At 40.0% G+C, this 21232-nt stretch overlaps 1 long non-coding RNA gene and 1 other non-coding gene across 3 annotated transcripts in view; both read right to left on the reverse strand.

Annotated features, from left to right (window-relative positions):
- Nucleotides 1–3374: 3374 nt before the first annotated feature.
- LOC122122953 overlaps nt 3375–21232 on the reverse strand; it is a 57257-nt gene continuing 39399 nt past the window's right edge. The window contains exons 25-29 of one of the 2 annotated variants that reach the window (XR_006150217.1): nt 20472–20622; nt 19653–19844; nt 6863–6891; nt 5278–5415; nt 3375–4196 (exon numbers count right to left, since the gene is read on the reverse strand). This is a non-coding gene — a long non-coding RNA (uncharacterized LOC122122953). Of the gene's footprint in view, nt 4197–5277; nt 6892–19652; nt 19845–20471; nt 20623–21232 lie in introns of both variants that reach the window. The other variant, XR_006150216.1, reaches the window with a different exon arrangement.
- Nucleotides 20259–20352, reverse strand: LOC122123034. The gene has a single exon (XR_006150250.1). It is a non-coding gene; the product is annotated as a small nucleolar RNA SNORD116 (small nucleolar RNA).

The following is a 21232-nucleotide window of genomic DNA, read 5'->3' on the forward strand; positions in this document are numbered from 1 at the left end:
CCACATATGCAGGAAAAGCTGGAAGTGGCACTATGGCTCAAGTGGTAGAGTGCTAGTCTTGCGCTGAAGAACTTAAGGGCAGGGAACAGGGACCAGGGCCAGAGTTCAGGCCCCACGACCAGCAAAAAAAAAAAAAAAAAAAAAGGAAGGAGGGGAAAGGGAAGGACAAGTAAGGAGGGGAAAAGGAAGGATAAGCAAGCAAGGACTTCAAGCCTCATTTTAAAATAGCTAATAAAGGGGCTGGGAAGGTGGCTCAGTGGTAGAGCGCTTGCCTTGCATGCCTGAGGCCCTGGGTTCGATTCCTCAGCACCACATAAGCAAAAAGAAAAAAGCCAGAAGTGGCATTGTGGCTCAAGTGGTAGAGCTCTAGCCTTGAGCTGAAGAGCTGAGGGACAGCACCCAGGCCCAGAGTTCAGGCTCCACAAGCGGACCCCCTCTCTCCCCCCAAAATAAAATAAAATAGCTAATAAAGAAAGTCTGGTAAGTCTGGTAGGCTCTTGCATGTAATTACCAGCTTTTGAGGGGGCAGAGATCAGGTAGACTACAGTTCAAAGGGCAGTCTTGGCAACAGGTTACCAAGAACCCATCTCAAAAACTAAGCTGGTAGTGGTAGTGTATGTCTATAATGTTAGCTGTGCAGGAGGCAAAGCCTGAAAGATCATGGTTGAGGTCTGCCTGAACAAAAATGTAGGACCCTATCTGAAAAAAAGGAAAAAAAAAGTCAGGGGATATGGTTTAAATGACAAAGCACTTGGCCTAGCAGGCACAAGACTCTGAGTTCAAACCCCAGTACTGTCAAAATGTAAACAATAAAAAATAACACAAAGCACATTTGGCAAATGTTGGTAGCAATGGAATGAGAGTTTCAACAGTTAGACAACCTCATAGTTCCTCAAACTTTGAATGCTTATAATGTGTTCATAATGAATTGTTTTAGAAGATACAAAACAGAGCAAATCTTTCATTACCAAAACCAGATGAAAATAAATGATTACTTATGTTAAAACATTTATTAGGGGAATTAGCAAATGGAAAATAAACTACAACACATAAAATATGGATAAAATTATGCCAAATATCCAATTGAGGGAAAATGTGGGAGAGCACCAGTGATGCTAGTTAAACTTATTTCATTAAGCATCATAAGTAATCAAAATTTCATACAAGCGTGGTGGAAAATCTGCATGGGATATAGTCTTCTAAGAGGAAGAAAATATTAAACATAGACACAAACAATCTAACAAGCAGTAGAAAACACTGTAGAAAAAGTGAAAAAAAATTCTAGGTATCTTAGCTTCTACTCCATACCAGTAACAAAGGTGCATTCAGATGATTTGTTTACATGACTAGTTCATTTAAACATTGATAGCAATCACATAGCTTTTTAGCCTATTAAGCAAAGAAAAGAAAAAAGATCGTCCAAAGAATTTTACTACAACAGAAAATTTGGTATCAAATCATGAAAAGGAATAACAAAAAGAAAATCACACATTTATTTAACTTAGTCAATATTCTTTCAAATATTCCAAATAAAAATAAGGACCTATAATTTAATTAAAATTTAATTTAAATTAATTTGTAAATAAAATTATTAATCACATTAATTTTACTTTAAATAATAAATTGTCTTCAGAATCAAATAGAATCTGTTCACTCAAAAAAGGTTTCAATAGAAAAGAAATGATTTCATAGCACAAATGTGTTAAGCAATAGTACTAGTGGTTGTGCAAAAAATATTGATCGCATGTACCACCTGATTTTGATTAAAATTCCTTAGAAAAATATAAAAAGTCAAAGACCTTCCTAACTTAACAAAGTAAACTCATACTCAAAATCACTGTACTGATGAATAAGATCATCCAAATCAAAATCACTTACCTACTGGGACTAAGACACGAAACCACCCTCAGCAGAATTGTACTCAGCAAAATACAACTATAAACTGATAAATAAATAAATTCAGTTTCCTCATCTAGGCAAATAGCTGTCACTGATAGTATCTAACCTAGATAGTTGGTTCACTGATACAATAATGTTATTATCAAGAATTACATCATGCTCTTCCAACAATCTTATAATGATTTTTTTCTATTCCTAATCAGTTCTCTGCCTTAAACTGCAACAGCCCAGACCCAAAGGCACTTTCCTCTAATCTGTGAAACACTGTCAAACCCTGTCAAGGTGGTGTTTTCCCTTGCTGCAGTAAATTTAATAAACTCAGCTTTGCTCATTCATAGCACTTTTGGGTGGTCTTTAGAGAAGCAGACCAGCAAAAAAATGTGCATTGCAACCCAAGAAGCATTCCATTAAAGGCCCATTTAAATCAAGGGTGGGTGATATGTCAACGTTGTTTAAGTGCTCTGAAAGGACCAGTATGTGGACTTTATCAACTTAACCAAAATCATGTATTGGAAGAAGAGAATTAAAGCTATCAATTTTTTGCAAATAATTCTGTCCACATTTTGAAAAAAATTATGAAAAGTATTGAGAGGTGACCACTTGCCCCTCAAAAAAACAAAACTTCCAGGCTCAGAAAAAATGAACAAAGTAAAAGAAAAATCTCATCACTATTGAAGACAATATTACTGAAAACCAATTTCCCCAAATTAATTTATTAAGTCTGATGAAATTGCAGTCTAAACTGTAATTTCGTCCAGTAAGAAGACACATGAGACAGGAGGCAGAAGAAGAGACACACAGATCCACAGAACAAAAATGGAGCCAGCCAGATGAGAATACAGCATAGGCGCAAGATGGCATTACAGATAAATGGGCAATTATTGGCAAATAATCGCAAGTAATGGCAAATAACTTGGCAATTTAAGAGTTCAAAACAAAAAAAGTTCTCATGGTATAAGAATTTGACTGAAAAAAAAAAAAACCCCACAAAGAATTAGAAGTTAACACAGGTGAAGAGTTTTATGGACTTGGTATAATACCTTTCCAAAATGACATGAAACCAGAAGCTATAAAGCGAACATGGTTATATACTTGGACATATAACAATTATACACATTCCTAGAATAAAAACAAAGTTTAAAAGTGCATAAAAATATCTGTAATGCTTGACACTCTGAAAGCTTATTCCACCAATAGTAAATGTGTTCATTGAAATCTGAGACGAAAATCAACACCCCAGAATTGGACATAAAGAAGAAATTAAAAATACAGATGACTAATAAACACATGAAAAACAATGATCAAACTCAAAAAAAGAAATACAATTTAAGACAATAGTTGGCCTATCACATTTGCAAAATTTTAAGTACGTATAAAATTCATTATTTGCATGGATATGGGAAAGTTGGCAATCTCATTCATTGCCAGTGAGAATAAAATTGTTAACCACATTTTTCAAATAAATCTTTCCATAATTTTCAAAATCTTAAATGTTCATATCTTTAATTCCAGTAATTCAGTTGCTAGGTAAACTTAATATCATAGACAAATGCAAAATTGTTGATAATAGAAGGAGGTTCATTGCACAGAAATTTGGTACTAACATAAATAACCATGAATGAGAAATCCATAAAACATTTAATTATATTTTATCTACACAATAGTCATGCAGTCATTCAACAAATGACACAGATGTATATGTATTACTGAAATAGAAAAAAAACCACTGAAAAGACTTAAATGGAAGAGGTAATTGGCAGAAGAATGTGTTACAATATGGGTTCACTTCTAAATACCCACTCCAGAATAGCTTGCATGTCCATTTGCACACTAAAAAAAAAATGAATATAGGAAAACTGACAATTGAGTTGCAGAGAGGAGGGCCCCTAGCTTATTCTATTATTTGTTCTTTGAATTTTTGAGAAAAATGATGCAGTTTCTTTTGAATATATCAGCTTTAAAAATTTATCATGTGGCAAAGAAAAATGGTAAATATATATTTATAGGAGCACTGAGCACTTCCACCATTTTGAGCTTCTTGTGCAATTTATTTGAGGCTCCTGTGATTGAGTCAAGCGGCAGCAAGGGAAACAGTCACCATGCCCAAATTAAAGTCTCAACGGTGATATCCCAATATGAGCATTTCTCAGTTAAGCATTTCTTATCTGCAGGAGGAATCCGCTGCCACCCAGGGAGAGAGGTGTCACCGGGCATAAAGAAGACTGTAGAGTTGTTTTGATGAAGCTGGTATATAAGTAATGGCATCAACTGTAGCAAATCCACTCAATGTGGTCACCCTACAAGGACACAGGGAAAATTAGCTTAGGTGAGAAACATGTTCTTTTCATTCTTTTCTTTCCTTTTTTTCTTTTTGGCTTGAACTCAAGACCTCACTCTCACTCAGTTTTCTTGCTTCCAAGTGAAGCTTTACCAGTTGAGCCATGCCTTACTTGTCCCTTACTTCCTCATTTTGAAACGATAGCTTGGTATGCATATATATATATATATATATATATATATATATATATATATATATATATATATACTGCTGGATCAGCAAACTTCTTCATGGTCTCTTGTACATTTCCAAAATGGAATAAATTACCTGATTCACACAGAAAATTATGCCTGTTACTTTTTGTAAAAAGTGTTTTACCTTTCATTGCTTAGCAGGACAAGTTATTCAGAAAATCAATTAAAATATACTCATGTTTATTTGCAACAAAAATTTATTGGGAACTTATCAGTGGCAGGTAATTGACAAGGTATCTATGTCACCAAAAAAAGTAAAGAAAAAATACCTGACTAGGGCTAGATGCTGATAACTCATGCCTGTAAATCCTACCTATTCAGGAGGGTGAGATCTGAGGATCGTGGTTCAAAGGCAGCCCTAGCACGAAGGTCTGTGAGACTCTCCAATTAGCCACCAAAAAATTGGAAGTAGCACTATGGTTCAAAGTGGTAGAACACTAGCCTTGAGCAAAAAAAGCTCAGGGACAATGTCCAGGACCCAAGTTCAAGCTCCACAACTGACAAAGAAAAATTACTGACTAGAATAAATTAAATAAAAGTACTTATATGAAATTACATGTAATTGATGAATTAATAATATATAAAGAGCTCAGCTATAATGGACTGGTTAGAGTTAGATTTTCATTGAGGGCAGAGTTTGTTAAGGAAAACTCCTCAATTCAAGAACTATTATGACCACAGCTCTGTACCTCCCCATTTTTATATCCACATTTATCTGATTCTTGGTGCTTTTTAATGCTGCCTGGCTACAACTAAGGATAAACTTAAGGAGAAGATCTATCAATTTATATCCCCCATCCTAGGACTCTTATAAACATGCAGCCCCTACCCACATAGACATTATACCTGTCGAAGACATCCATGTGACCATATATAGGAATGAAGATTTGGGAAGTAAACTGTCAACTAATTTCTTAGAATTGATAGTTGAGATTAAAGCAAGGGCAGTAACAACTTCTCTACCCTGTTGGGCTCTATCATCGCCTGACAGAAAAAAAAGAAAGGAAAAAATGAACATTTTAAGAAGAAATACATACATATATGCAGATGCATCTATAAACATGTATCACATACATACACACATAATGAAACAATAATGTATTTATTCTGTGTTGTGTGGCAACTAGATAGGAATGGTGAATGTTGGTTAAGTCTTCTCTGTGTCATGTGGGCAAACATGCACATCTTTGCACATCTATGCTAGCAAGATAAATGTACTACTAAAACTAAATATTATAAAATAAAAAATAATGTCACAATTGTATATAGCATGATAAAAATGTTGTCTATTACTTCCCAGTAAAGCCTAAGTAGGGCTCCTACCAACTCTATTGGAAAACTAAACTTATTTCTAAGTCATCAATTTCCATAAGGCCATCTTTACAGAATAATGTATGTTGTAGTCTGTGAGAAAAATAAGACACCAACATCTATTGTTATATTCCCCTAACCAATCCTTTCCCTCACATAATGCTCTAACAAAGCCAAGAGGGCAATGGAATTAAGCAACATAGGCCAATACAGGAATGTGCAGATACAGTGAACCCTTTACTAATACAAGGGGAACTGAGCAAGCTGGCATTATCTGAGGGAATCTGCCTTGTGCATCCATGTACATGAAAGTCAGCATCTCTTTGCTGACTTCTCAGACAAAGACAAATCAAGCCAAGCTAATTATGTCACTGTGTAAGTACTTTGATCTGTAAAACCCCACTCCTTGTGGCAAGTAGTAGGAGCATCGTGGAAAGGATAAGGCTTAGTGGTGGGCAAGGCATCATGAGAGATGAGGAAGCCACCTGTCCAACAGATGCTGCATGCAAGGTATTCTAGGCAGCCACAAATTATAATTTGGAAACACTTCTATTTTCTTTGTTTTTAATTTAGGATCTTTAAGATAGATTGCATCCCTTCAATGATTAGCAACTACACAGATAGAAATAAAGATTGTATTACTTACTAAGGTACATGGCATGCTTGGGGACCACACAGAGATCAGAAGGACAAAAAAAAAAAAGTGAGAAGAAAGGAGGCCAAGAGTAACTGAAGGAGGGAGGAAGGTTGAAGTAGAATAAGGTTGTTATAGAAATGGCTTACTTTTGGGGAATTAGAATTGGTAGGGGTTAAAAACAAGCAGGAACAGGCTCCATGGAGTTATAAACGTGGAAGCATATGTGATGTATATGTGTGTATCCATGTGTATGTATGTATATACACATGTATGTGTTGACATCTATAAGGGAACTATCAGAATTGACCACATTGAGGAACTAGAAGGTGATCTAGAAGTAGAAACTGTCATGAATGTCCAAATACTTTTTCTGGTATGAGAATTCTTCACAAGAAATTCTTCACTACACTCTTCAATACTCACAGCCAAGACACAACTCAGACACAACTGCTGAGACCTCAAGGACAATCTTAAGATACAAACCTCATTTTGGCCCAGTATCATCTTGGTTCCTAAAAGAGAAGGAATCATTCAAATATACTTGATGCACAATGCTTTTATGGTATAAGCTAGGTTTAGAAATGTCAAGTATTTTAGAATGTAAAAGTATAAAATTATGGAAGCCAACTATACATACATACACACACACACACACACACACACACACACACACATATGGTTAGATAGATAGATACTATTATTATGATTTTTTTGCTAGTCTTCTCTTTGCTATTCTTGGGGCTTAAACTCAGGGCCTGGGCCTTTTTGTGCAAGGCTAGTGCCACTTGAGCAGTCAACACATCTGGCTTTTTCAGCGTAGTTTATTGGAGATAAGAGTCTCACAGACTTTTCTGTCTGGGCTGACTTTCAACAGTGATCCTCAGATCTCAAGCCTCCTGAGTAGCTAGGATTACAGGCGTGAGACACCAGTGCCCAGTTTCTACAATATTTTTAATGTAAGAGGCAAACTGGAGGTGTGGCTCAAGCGGTACAGCCCCTGCCTAATAAGCCTGGAGCCCTGACTTCAATCCCCACTACATGGGAAAAAAGTGAGACACTTAATGTGAGAAACTACCCAAAATAAATGACTGAGTTCCTTACAAAAATCTCAACAATCTATAAGCTGTGAGATTAAATTCAATGACACTATGTTACTGTAGTACCTTCTAGAAATTGACAAGGATGAGCAGAGATACCAATAAAAACCAAAATTTCAATGTTGTGATACTGAGTTCTAGGTGAAATTAGAACTTTGTTTCCATCCATAGTTCTTCACTGAAAACCAATAATATTCTTAAAATAACCTATGGGATTAGTAATGATGCCTCCTCTTTCATTCTCAATTTTGGTAATTCATATGAGTATAAAGTTTTATCAATTGCATTCCTCTTGGCACAAAACCCAACTTGTGAGGATTTTCTTCTTTCTGTATTTCCTTCTTTTTTCTTCCCCCTCCCCCATTGCTATATGTTACTAGGGTCCATGAGACCCTTATCTCCAATTAACCAACAAAAAACTAGAAGCGGCACTGTGGCTCAAAGTGGTAGAGTGCTAGTCTTGAGCAAAAGAGCTCATGACCGTGAGCAGGCCCTGAGTTCAAGTGCTATGACAAACAACAACAAAAAAAGAAAAAAAGAAAGAAAGAAAAAAAAAGGAAAGAAAAAATCTCAAGGTCAGCACCCAGATCCATGATTCAAGCTCTAGGAACAGTAAATAAAATAAAATAAAAAATAAAAAAGTAAATGGTGTAATAATAATAGTAAATGGCGTAATAGGAAGAATTCTGATGTCACTTGTTACAAAATAGAGCTCAGGCAGAAAAGTTGAATAATAACTGGCCAATTAAATGTTTACTATTAAGAATTTACAGAAAAACAAACCTGGTACATGTGACTCATGCCTGTAATTCTAGGCACTCAGGAGGCTAAGATTTGGGGATTGAGGCTCAAGCCAGATCAGCAGACAAAATTGAGAGACTCACAGCTCCAATTAACTAAGGAAAGTTGGCGTGAAGATGTGGATCAAAAGATAGACTACCAGTCTTGAATGAAAAAGCTGAGCAAGAACTTGATTTCCTGAGTTCAAGGCCCAGTACTGGCACATACAAAAAAAAAGTTTAGAAGAAAACATAATGATGCATTTGACAAACTACATGACAGTTCACTCATTGCTCTGAACAGAGGGGCATATGGAAGAGGATTTTTTTTCTTTTTGCCAGTCATAGGGCTTGAACTCTGGGCCTGGGTGCTGTCCCTAAGCTCTTCAGCAAAAGGCAAGTGCTCTACTACTTGAGCCACTTTGGTTTTCTGGTGGTTAACTGGAAATAAGAGTCTCATAGACTTTCCTACCAGGGCTGGCTTTGAACCATGATCCTCAGATCTCAGCATTCTAAGGATTACAGGTGTAAGCCACTGACGCCTGGCCTTCTTTTTTTTTGGTTGGTTGTAGGGCTTGAACTCTGGGCTTGGGTGCTGTCCCTCAGCTCTTCAGCTCAAGGCGAGTGCTCTACCACTTGAGCTACAGTGCCACTTCTGGTTTTCTGGTGGTTTATTGGAGATAGGAGTCTCACGGTCTTTCCTGCTCGGGCTGGCTTTGAGCTGTGATCCGTAGATCTCAGTGTCCTGAGTAGCTAGGATTACAGGCGTGAGCCACCAGCACCCGGCTTTTGGTCTTCTCTTTTATTCTTTTGGTTGGGGTTTGAACTCATGGCTCACACTTAAATTCATGGCTGAGCCTACTTGTTCAGCTGGTGCTCTATCACTGGAGCCATGCCTGTAGGCCAGCTTTTTGCTTCTTTTTTTTTTTTTTTTTTTTTTTTTTTTTTTATTGCAACCCTACATTTTTATTTTTATTTAAATATTTGTTTTTTTGCCGGTCATGGGGCATGTACTTTGGGCCTGGGTGCTGTCCCTGAGTTCTTCAGCTCAAGGCTAGTGCTCTACCATTTGAGCCAGTGCCACCTCCGGCTTTTTCTGCTTATGTGGTGCTGAGGAATTGAACCCAGGACCTCATGCATGCAAGGCAAGCACTCTACCACTGAGCCACCTTCCCAGCCCAACCCTACATTTTTTTTTTTTTTTTTTTTTTTTTTTTTTTTTTATTGTAAAGCTACTATACAGAGGGTCACAGTTACATGAGTGAGGTTATGAGTACACTTCCTCTTGAACATTGTTACCCCCTCCATTGTTTTCCCCCTACCATCCCCTCCCTCCCTCCCTTCCCCGAGGTTCTTTTTTTTTTTTTTTTTGATTGTGATTAAATGATTACATAATTTCAAAGTCACAAGTTCATTCTAACTTCCCTGGAGCAAATTGTCTACCACAGTCTGTAATATATAACAGTGTTCACATGTTATATACCATATTTGTGATCAGCAGCATGAGGATATTTAGTAGTGGTTCAACCAGATGAGCGGGAGTTCTTTGTTTCTTAAGTCCTGTTAGTTTTGTCGTATCACTAACCTTTTGGATTTAGCATCCACTTATGAGGGAGACCATGTACCGTTTGTCTCTTCGTTCTTGGCTTACCTCGCTCAACATGATTCCTTCTAGCTCCATCCATTTCCCTGCAAATGCCATTATTTTGTCATTTCTAATGGCTGCATAATATTCCATTGTGTATAGATACCACAATTTTTGGATCCATTCATCTGTGGTGGGGCACCTAGGTTGTTTCCATATCCTAGCTATTGCGAACAGTGCTGCAATAAACATGGAGGTGCACGTGTCCTTGTATATTGGTTCCTGTTGTTCAGGGTAGATGCCTAGAAGTGGTATGACTGGGTCGTAAGGGAGGTCAATCTTTAGCTTTCTAAGGACCCTCCAGACTGCTTTCCAAAGTGGTTGTATAAGTGTACATTCCCACCAGCAGTGTAATAGGGTTCCTCTTTCTCCACATCCCCTCCAGCATTTGTCGTTGGTTGATTTGTGGATGTGGGACATTCTGACTGGGGTAAGGTGGTATCTCAGGGTTGTCTTTATTTGCATTTCCTTCACCACCAGGGATGATGAACATTTCCTCATGTGTTTCTTTGCCATTTTTATTTCTTCATTTGAGAAGTCCCTCTTTAGTTCCCTTGCCCATTTAGTAATTGGTTTGTTAGGTTTGGGAGGGATTAGTTTCTTGAGTTCCCTGTATATACAGGATGTTAACCCCTTGTCTGATATATTGCTGGTAAATATTTTTTCCCAATTAGTTGGTTGTCTTTCTAGCTTAGTTGCGATAGATTTAGCTGTGCAGAAGCTTTTTATTTTAAGGTAGTCCCATTTGTCGAGTCTCTCTCCAACTTGTTGTGACCCTGGGACTCTGTTCAGGAAGTTCCTTCCTGTGCCTATTAGTTCAAGTGTCTCTCCTACTCTGTCCTGCAGTAGTTTCAGAGATTCAGGTTTAATGTTAAGGTCTTTAATCCATTTTGAGTTGATGTTGGTGCATGGTGATAGGCTGGGGTCCACTTTTAGTTTTCTGCATGTGGCTGCCCAGTTTTCCCAGCACCAGCGGTTGAAGAGGCTGTGTTTCTTCCATTGTATGTCTTTGGCTCCTTTGTCGAATATCAGCTGGCTGTAGGCCTGTGGATTTATATCTGGATCTTCTATTCTGTTCCATTGGTCTTCGGGTCTGTTTTTGTGCCAGTACCATGCTGTCTTTGTGATTATGGCTCTGTAGTAGAGTTTGAAGTTCGGCATGGATAGCCCTCCCATATTGTCTTTATCCCCTAGAATTGTTTTGGCTATTCTAGGTCTTTTGTTGTTCCATATAAATTTTTGGACTGTTTTCTGTATTTCAGTGATGTACGTCATTGGGATTTTAATAGGAATTGCATTGAATTTGTATATTAATTTTGGAAGTATCACCATCTTTACTATATTAAGTCGGCCTATCCAGGAGCATGGGAGGTCTTTCCATTTCCTAGTGTCTTCTGCAATTTCTTTCTTTAACTTTTTATAGTTCTCATTAAATAGTTCTTTTACATCTTTGGTTAGGTTAATTCCTAAATATTTTATTTTTTGGGAGGTTATTGTGAATGGGGTTGCTCCCTTTATTTCCCTCTCTTCCTGTGCGTTATCAGTGTATAGGAAGGCAACTGATTTTTGTGGGTTTATTTTGTATCCTGCTATTTTGCCGAAGTGACTTATGATTTCTAAAAGTTTGGGGATGGAGTTTTTGGGATCGTGGAGGTATAGTATCATGTCGTCTGCAAAAAGGGATAGTTTCACTTCTTCTTTCCCTATGCGGATCCCTTTAATGTCTTTTTCTTGCCTTATTGCCCTGGCTAAGGGTTCTAGGACTATGTTGAAGAGGAGTGGAGACAGTGGACATCCTTGCCTTGTTCCTGTTTTTAGGAGGATTGGTTGTAGCTTTTCCCCATTAAGTATAATATTGGCTATTGGTCTGTCATAAATGGCTTTTATTGTTTTTAGAAATGTTCCTTCTATTCCTATTTTCTCCAGAGCTTTTAGCATGAATGAATGTTGAATTTTATCAAAGGCCTTTTCTGCATCTGTGGCGATAATCATGTGATTCTTGACCTTGGCTCTGTTGATATGCTGGATTACATTTATTGACTTACGTATGTTAAACCATCCCTGTGTCTCTGGGATGAAGCCTACCTGATCATAGTGTATTATTTTTTTTATGTGTTTCTGGATTCTGTTAGCTAGAATCTTGTTAAGGATCTTTGCATCTGTGTTCATCAAGGAGATTGGCCTGTAATTCTCCTTTTTGGTTGGGTCTTTGCCTGGTTTGGGGATGAGTGTGATATTGGCTTCGTAGAATGAGTTTGGGATAGCTCCCTCCTTCTCTGTTTCTCTGAAGAGCTTGAGGAGTATGGGTATTAGTTCTTCTTTAAAGGTCTTATAGAATTCTGCTGTGAATCCATCTGGTCCTGGGCTTTTTTTTGTTGGAAGACTTTTGATAGCTTCCTGTATCTCATTATAGGATATTGGCTTATTTAATTGGTTAACTTCTTCTTTGCTCAGTTTGGGTAACTTGTATTTCTCTAAAAATGCATCCATTTCCGCCAGATTTTCTTCCTTTAGAGAGTATAGCTTTTGAAAGTAGTCTGTTAGAATTGTTTGGATATCTTGGGTACGTGTTGTGATGTTTCCCGTGGCATCCCTAATCCTATTAATATGGGTTTCCTCTCTTCTTTTTTTAATTAATCTTGCCAACGGGCCATCAATTTTGTTTATTTTTTCAAAGAACCAGCTTTTTGTTTGGTTTATTTTGGTTATGGTTTTCTGATTTTCTAATTGGTTAATCTCTGCTCTCAATTTGGTTATCTGGCTTCGTCTAGTAGCTTTAGGTCCCATTTTTTCTTGTTTTTCTAGCTGTTTTAGTTGCAACATGAGATTATTTACTTGGTCTGTCTCCATTCTCTTGATGTGGGCACTGAGGGCAATAAATTTGCCCCTCAGGACTGCTTTTGCTGTGTCCCACAAGTTTCTTTGTGAGGTGTTTTCATTTTCATTGAGTTCTAGGAAATGCTTTATTTCTTCTCTGATCTCTTCTGTTACCCAGGCCTTGTTAAGGAGTGTGCTGTTCAATTTCCATGTATTAGAGAAATTTCTACGGTATGCTTTGTTATTGAGAGCTAGCTTGATTCCACTGTGGTCAGATAGGATACAGGGGATTATGTCGATCCCTTTGTATTTGCTTAAGTTCCTTGAATGAACTATGATATGGTCTATTTTGGAGAAAGTTCCATGAGCTGCTGAGAAGAATGTGTACTGTGTTGTTTTAGGGTGAAATACTCGGTAGATGTCAGTTAATTCCGCTTGAAGTATGGCCTCACTTAATTCGGTAGCTTCTTTGCCAATCCTCTGGTTGGTAGACCTGTCCTTTGGTGAGAGTGGCGTGTTAAAGTCTCCTAGTATTATCGTATTGGGATCTATTTTATTCTGTAAGTTTGAGAGCATTTGTTTAACATATCTGGGTGCACCGATATTTGGGGCATATAAGTTGATGATGGTTATATCCTCCTCTTGGATTGTTCCCTTTATTAATATGTAATGTCCGTCCTTGTCTTTCTGTACTGATTTTAATGAAAAGTTTATTTTGTCAGATATCAGGATAGCTACACCTGCTTTCTTATTGGGGGAATTTGATTGGTAGATCCTTTTCCACCCCTTCACTCTGAGTTTGTTTGTATGTTTGGCTGAGAGGTGGGTCTCCTGAAGGCAACAGATGGATGGGTCTTGTTTTCTGATCCAGTCCTCAGTTCGTTTTCTTTTAATTGGCGAATTCAGCCCATTTATATTAAGAGAAAGTATAGAGAGATGCATTGTTGTCCCTGCCATTCCGTTTTCCTAAGTTTTTCTTCTTTCCTTTCCTCCTGTGCTTGCTCAGTTAGACTTTGAGTAATGCCTGTTTGGGGCAGGTCCCAGTTCCTGGTTGCTTTCTTCAGGTTGTGTCCCCCCTCTTAGAATTCTTTGTAATGCTGGCTTAAATGTATTCATTTAGTTTTTCTTTGCTATTAAAAGTTTTCAGTTCTCCATCGAATGTGAATGCTAGCTTTGCCGGGTATATCAGTCTGGGTTGGCAGTTATTGGCTCTCAGGGCTCGTATGGTGCTTTCCCAGGCTTTTCTTGCATTCATTGTTTGTGTGGAGAGATCTGCTGTGATTCTAATTTTTTTCCCGTTGTAGTATAGCTCCTTCTTCATTTTTGCTGCATGCAGGATTGTTTCCTTATTATTCAGATCCATCATTGTTACTATTATGTGCCTAGAAGTGTTTCTCCTGGGGTCTTGCTTGTTGGGTGTTCGATAAGCTTTTGTGATGTAGTTAAGATGGTCGTTTTTGAGGTGGGGAAAATTTTCATTGACTATCTTGTTAAATAGGTGTTGCATTCCCTTGCTCTGGAATTCCTCACCTTCGTCCACTCCGATTATGCGAAGGTTAAATTTTTTAGCATTATCTGCTTGCTCTTGAATTTCCCTTTGGTTTAATTTGAGTGATTTTTCCATATCTGTCACTTTTTGGTCCAGTTGGTGTATTCTGTCTTCTGTATCTGACACTCTACCTTCCATTTCATTCACTCTGTTGACCGTGGCTTCTATTGTGGTTTGCATGATGGAAATGGATCCCTTTATGGATTCAATGTTGGTTCTCAGAGTACTGATCTCACCTCTCAATGAGGTGATATCAGTATGCATTACCTCTAATTTGGCGTTTATCTCACTTCTTACTGAGGTTTGTGCAGCTTCTATTTTTGCATCCAATTTTTGTTTGATATCCTGTATATCTTTTGATAGTTCATCCTTGTGCTCTTTCAATTTCTGATCCATTTCTCGCTTTATTTCTTGAGTCATTGCCTCCAGCAACCCTTGGATGTAGTTTTTGTCTTCCATTCCTGCTTTGCTCCCACTGGGGCTCTCCCCTGCGTGGCTGCTGGCTTTTGAGGTGAGCTTGCTGTCCTGGGTAGTGGTAAACCTTGTGATTTTTCTCTGTGATTTTCGCATGGGGGTTCAGGAGACTGCTCTTCAATCTTGTTTTGGTGTGTCTGTCTTTGCTTGGTTGCTGATTCTCTATTGGTAGAGAGAGTCTGTGTCTGATCTGGATTCTGTTGGGAGCCTATTTCCAGCTGCTATTCACTTAGGATTCTCAGCTCTCTGCTGTAGCAATTCCCGCCTTTGGAAGGGTTGAGCAGCCTAGACTGCTTGTGTTTGCTCCTGCGGGTGCTCTTGGGAAGATCAGATGCTCTGGATGCACTCTCCCAAATACTGGAGTCTGCTATGGGCTCCTGATGTGTTTTTGTTTGTTTTGGGCTGGTTGTGGGCTTGAACTCTAGGTTTGGGTGCTGTCCCTCAGCTCTTCAGCTCAGGGCTGGCACCCTACCATTTGAGCCACAGCCCCACTTCTGACCCTTTTTGCTTTGTTCAGGCGCCGGTCCCCTGGCCTGGTTCCGGCCCCAGCCTGGAGCGCGCTCGTTAGGCCTGTGCTAATGTGTATACCACCTTGGTTATGCAGCCTGGAGGACACAGTTCAAATTTCTTCTACTGTTGGTAGTCTTGACCCAGGGGCACTGTTCCTGGCTTGAGCATTTAAGCTCCCTTCCCGGGGCGCTCTTGCTCTGGCCTGGCCAGCAGAGTGTGCTCCACCGGCTGGTGGGGCTCTCGAACAGTTCCCAGTTTTAGTGGGTCCTGTGGTCCGGGTGTTGGGGTAGGGAGTCTAGGTCAGGGTCTGGGGATTCCCTCCAGCTCTGGTCTCCCTTGATGGATTCCCTGTCCCCTGATGGGTACTCACCCTGTAGGTCGTCAGTTGTTGTTGCAGTCCGTCAGTTGTTGTTGCAGTCCGAGTTCAGTTGGGGTGGTTGCGGGCTGGGTTGGGCGGCCCCCCGCCGGGTCGTTGCGATCGCGACAGGTCCCTTTGTGGCGCTGCTGGTGCCGGGCGGCTTTGGCGGGATGGAGCCTCTCCGCTCCGGTGGAGAGTGATGGGTGGGGTGGGATCCTCCTGGAGACTCCCGGCTGGTAGGTTTCTCTGTTCCTGGCGATCCGCTGTTCTGCAATCCGGTACCTGGTGATCTGCAAGCAGCCCCCTGTGTCTCTGTGGCTCCGGCAGCCCCTGCCGGGCCGGCTGGCCGGCGGCTTGGCGCACTGCCGCGCGGCCAGTAAAGGTTGGGGGAGGGGTCTTCGCTCTTCTCTGTTCTGAAATTCTTCTTTTCCTCTCTTTCTTTTTTTGTTATTTTCCACCTCTGGTTTTTCTCTGAGTGTTCGTCTTTTTGTTGTTGTCGGTCTCTTGGGGAGATTAAAGGTTGGAACTCGAACTCTCTTTTTGGTTGGAGAGAGCTGTGGCGTTTCCCTACTGCCCCGTCGCCATCTTGAGAACATCCCCAGCTTTTTGCTTCTTATTTTGGAGATTGAGTTCCAAGTAGTTTGTATAACCTGGCTGTCTTCTAAATGTAATATTCTAGATCTCACTCGAATAGGATTACAGACATGAGCTACTAGCACCTAGCTTTAAGTTATTATTTAAATTGAGAAGATGGATGGAGTTAAGAAGATATAGGGTAGAATAATGAAAGGGGTGGCAACCATCAAGATGCATACTATTTGAACCTGACAGGCTGAACTGAAACATCCTTGTAAAACTACTTAAGAATTATTTTTTAAAAATTGAAAATTAAAAATACATAATATAATTTAAGATATACAAATACAAATTCTATGTATAAATACGATTACATGTATATATATAAATAAAGTATAATAATTATTATAAGGAAGCATATTAATAGATCAACAATTTTTGTATAAATACCCTTTTTTCTTTTTTAGTGATTAGTACTTAAAGTATTTTCTATTAACAAACATTACTACACAGTACAGTATTTCTAACACATTTTACATTCTCCAGAAGTCCATGTGATATAGGTTAATCTACACAAGTAACATTTTATAGTCTTTACGCTCCATTCCTCAATATCCTCTATGCCTTATCCAAAACCAACTTAATACTTTTCTACTGAGTCCACAAATAATTTACCATTTTTCTATCTCATTTCCTTCAGTATCATGGCCTCAAGCTTCATCCATAATGTTGCAAATGGAAGGACCTTCTCTTTTATTTTTGTGCCCATCCTGGTGCTTGAACTCAGGGCCCAAGTACTTTCTTTGTGCTCAGAGTTAGGGCTCTACCACTTGAGCCACACCTTCATGTCTGGCTTTTGGGGGTGGTTAATTGGAGAAAAAAATTATTAAGAAATTATCTTCCCTGGCTGGCTTCCAACAAGGATTCTCAGTTCTCTGCCTCAAGATAGCTAAAGTTAAAGGTGTGAGTCAGCAATGCCTGGAAGGGTTTTTTTTTTCTGGTCCTGGACCTTGAACACAGACTTTGTGCTGGCTTCAAACTGCAGTCCTCAGATCTCAGCCTCCTGAGTAATTAGGATTATAGGTATAGCCACCAGTGCCTGGCAGGATCTTGTTTTTTAAGATAAAATAATATTCCATTAAAATGTAAGAAACCAACAATATTTTAGGTATTTTATAAAGACTAATCTTCACTTTCCATTATAAAACCACTTGAGAAGTAAAAAGAGGTGCTTAAAAAACACACAGATGCACAGGTTACAAGGGCAATGCCAACTGGTCCTATACTATTATCTAGCATCTATGTCAAAGGCCAACATAGATTATCTAAGCACACATGACATTTAGGGGACATTTAGGGTACATCACTGTGGAAAATAATATGATATGGAATGTACTTATTCATTTCTTACATGGCTGAGGAAGGACATCAGTACCTACATAATCATGGATATAAACACAATCTCCCTTGGGGTGAACAAACAAGAGTTCTCTTCCATTGTATACAGCCTTACATGCAAACTTGCCATATCACACCATGAAACACTGGCTCACATATCACTGCAAATAAGAAATGTATACTGGCTTTATAATTCTCTCTACTAACAGGAACATGGCAACAATAAGGGTAACCACATTGTTCACTTTTGTGATACCACCAAATGTGGCATCATAATCTGGGATACTGACCAAACATAGTAATATGTCACCTAAACTGCCTCAGTATCATTTAAAATCTGTTCCTTGGACTGTGAAGTTGGCTTAGTTATAGAGTGCTTGCCTTGCATGCATTAGGCCCTGGGTTTGATTCCTCAGCATGACATAAACAGAAAAAAGCCAGAAGTGGCACTGTGGCTCAAGTGGTGAGTGCTAGCCTTGAGCTGAAGAGCTCAGGGACAGTGCCCGGGCGCAGAGTTCAGCTGCCATGACCAACAAAATTTAAAAAAAAATCTGTTCCTCCTATATATTACAAAAAGACTGTTACTTGGATGAGAGAAAATTCACTTAATGATGGCATATAACCAAGGGCAAAGTTATAATACAACAGACATTCTGCACAAAGGAGAACTGAAAATAATCTTAAGGGATTTTTGCCTCTGTTGTCATTGCATGTTTTAAACTGGAGGATAAATTGGACACTAAAAAAAATCAAGTAAGCTAGTTAAACAGGAAAAAATAAAGGAATTTCAAAGGAGACACATAAACAGTAACTTCAGAGACTACAATACAATGAAGGACCCTTATAGACATTGAGTTCTTTAATTATACATAAGAGATGAGAAGAAATACAAGGGCACTCAGAAATAGACATGCTCTTTGGTATTATTAAACAAATACATGCATCTTGTATATTCTAACTGAAGACCTATTGCTTGATGGTAGTGTATGTACATTTATAATTAGCTAAGAAGATGACAGTCAAGAGAACAAAGGACTGAAAAGTCAGTTCAGGTGAAAAAGTAGACCCTAAGAAAAAAAGGCTTGTTAGGCATACTGGTACATGCCTGAACACCTCGCTATTGAGAGGCAAATATGGTATATCCTAGAGTCCATTCTTCATTAGATGGATTCGCTCTCCAGATAAGACTGGGCATCCTGGCTCCATGTCACAAAATGACATGTACCAGCCACACATTTAAAAAAGAAAAAAAATAACTAAACTATGGCAAAATCATCATTCGCCAGGCAGGGTAAGAGCCACCAAGAAACTCAAATCAGATACAAGATTCAACCGAAGTCTCAGTATGCCAGACATGAGCCTCATATGATCAGCTACCTACATGTATACCACCAACCACAATATCAAACAGGGTACCAATACTAGCACACATGTGATCACCCTGACACAGGGTCTCCTTCCAGGACAAACTGGGTAGGCAGAATTAAAGCAGACATAAAACAAGGAACATACTAGTCCAAGCCTGCAAGTGTGGACTTACCAAAACTGAGTACAATTTGTGCAAGGCAACATAACCCTTCCTTCATGTTGAACGGTTCCAGGGAACCAACTACAAACAGAACACCAGGCCCCCACAAAAACATAATGAGAAAAGATAATTGGTAACAATGGCATGTAAGATAGGTGGGAATTCCAGTGAAAAATTCAGCCAAAAGAGCAAGGAGGGACAAAGAGATTATGGAGTACATATAACTATGAGCTCACAAAATTTGGTGAACTGAGAGGTGGAAGAATATCAATGATAACCAGCTTCATGCATACACTGTGTAACAAACACAATTAAAAAAAGCGATCACAGTTATTGATATGTGAAAAATTTAGATCACTACAAAGAAGATGTAATTGTAGAGTCACTAACAAACAGGAAATTTTCTGGGACCACAAATTTTCAAGGAAAAACAAAATTTCAGAGCTAATGAGAGAACATTGATAGATCATACACACAAAAAAAACTAATACCATTTAAAAGACAAAGGCTATAAAAAGAAAATTTGAGCAGCTAAGTCTTACCGTCCTAAGAGATAAAAGGGCCAGGAATGAACAGAGCAGGCCATGTGGCACACAACTATACATAGTAAAACTCTCTAGGGACTAGGAGAAAAAGAGAGGCACAATAATCCTGCTGCTTGAAGTGTCTACAGTGATGGGCCTTCGGACAAACATGGCACCCCACGAACTGAAGTCATCCTTGCATACCACAACCTGGAACACAAGAGAAAATAAAATCATTGTTAAGAAAATTATCAAAGCAAAAAACACAACTGTAATACCTACAGAGGGCTAATCAAAACGTGCAATCAATACTCTACTTTCCTATTAGACCCTCAAAGGTGTGTCAGGACCATGAATAGCAAGTAACACCTGAGAAACAGGCAAGGAAAATATGAGTCTGTCTGTGGGGGTGTGCCCTCAAGCACATAAATATTTCGCTCAGTATATAGGTGTGCAGCCAAGGGTGACATAACTGTGGTCAAACTATCCTATTATAAACACTACAATGCAGTCTCACACCAAAGAAACAATGCAAGTGTCAGCCAGTGAGGAGATATACAGCCAGTGTTCCAAAGGAGCAAAGAATGTGTGCGACTGTAACTCGGGCCCCGCTTCTACAAGGCTGGACGTCAGTCACGATGAGAACGAAGGTTATAGAGTTTTCACTCATTTTGTTCAGCTTCCAAGGAATGTTATTTTGGGGAGTCATCATCGATCCAAGCACACCCGCTGGGCGCCAAGCAGCACACGGCACGCTGGGCGCCAGCAGCTCGGGGCAGGCCAAGCTCCAGCCCACACCGACGACAGCGGGACCCCCTCGGGCACAGCGAGGCTTACCTCCCTCTCTCCTCGGGGCCGATGCACTGTCCACGGCGGGTCACGACCCAGCAGGCCGGGCGGCTCGCGCCCCTTCAAGGCTACACTGCTCTCTGGGCCTGGCTGCCAACCCGTGGCCCCGCTGACCGAAGGTCTCCTGGGAAATCAGCGCCTGGGAGCGAAGAGAAATCAAGAGGGCCGTTGAGGAAAGGACCAAGGCCAATGGCTGACCCGTCGCGCAAAACTCCCTCCTTGCCCTAGCTCCATAGCTCTCTTTCATTCTCCTATCCCGCCCTCACGGGGCTTGTCTGGCCCATGAGCACAACAGCTCGTAGGAAGGCAGGCAAAACTTGGGGCCCATTAGTCGCACAGGATGTATGTGTGCGCGCGCGCGCGTGTGTGTGTGTGTGTGTGAGCGGGCGCAGGTGCGTGTGTGTTCGTGTGCCTGTGCCTGGGGGTTGGGGTTTCTTTGTGCAAGTGTGAGACGGTGGTGGTGAAGGGATTGGTTGTTGGAGTCTACGCGTTGCGGTGTGTCCAAGGCAGCCGTTTGCGGGTGCATGCCTTTCAAACGCTGCCTATTCGTCCCCTGGACAAGGGACTGGCAGCCCGACGGCGCCCACGTGGCCAAAGACCACGGAGTCGGCAAGCAGAGCAAGGATGTGCTACTAACTGGTTGGCTGGCAGCTCTAGACACTTGAGCAGAAGCGAGACCCAGACGGGTCGGCCCAACCTCGGCCTCACAGGCAAGCCCCACTGGAGAAAGGAACGGTGAGTGCCAGGGC

The sequence above is a fragment of the Dipodomys spectabilis genome, unplaced genomic scaffold, assembly GCF_019054845.1.
Source record: "Dipodomys spectabilis isolate Male_0828 unplaced genomic scaffold, ASM1905484v1 ptg000219l, whole genome shotgun sequence".
Lineage (NCBI taxonomy): Eukaryota > Metazoa > Chordata > Mammalia > Rodentia > Heteromyidae > Dipodomys > Dipodomys spectabilis.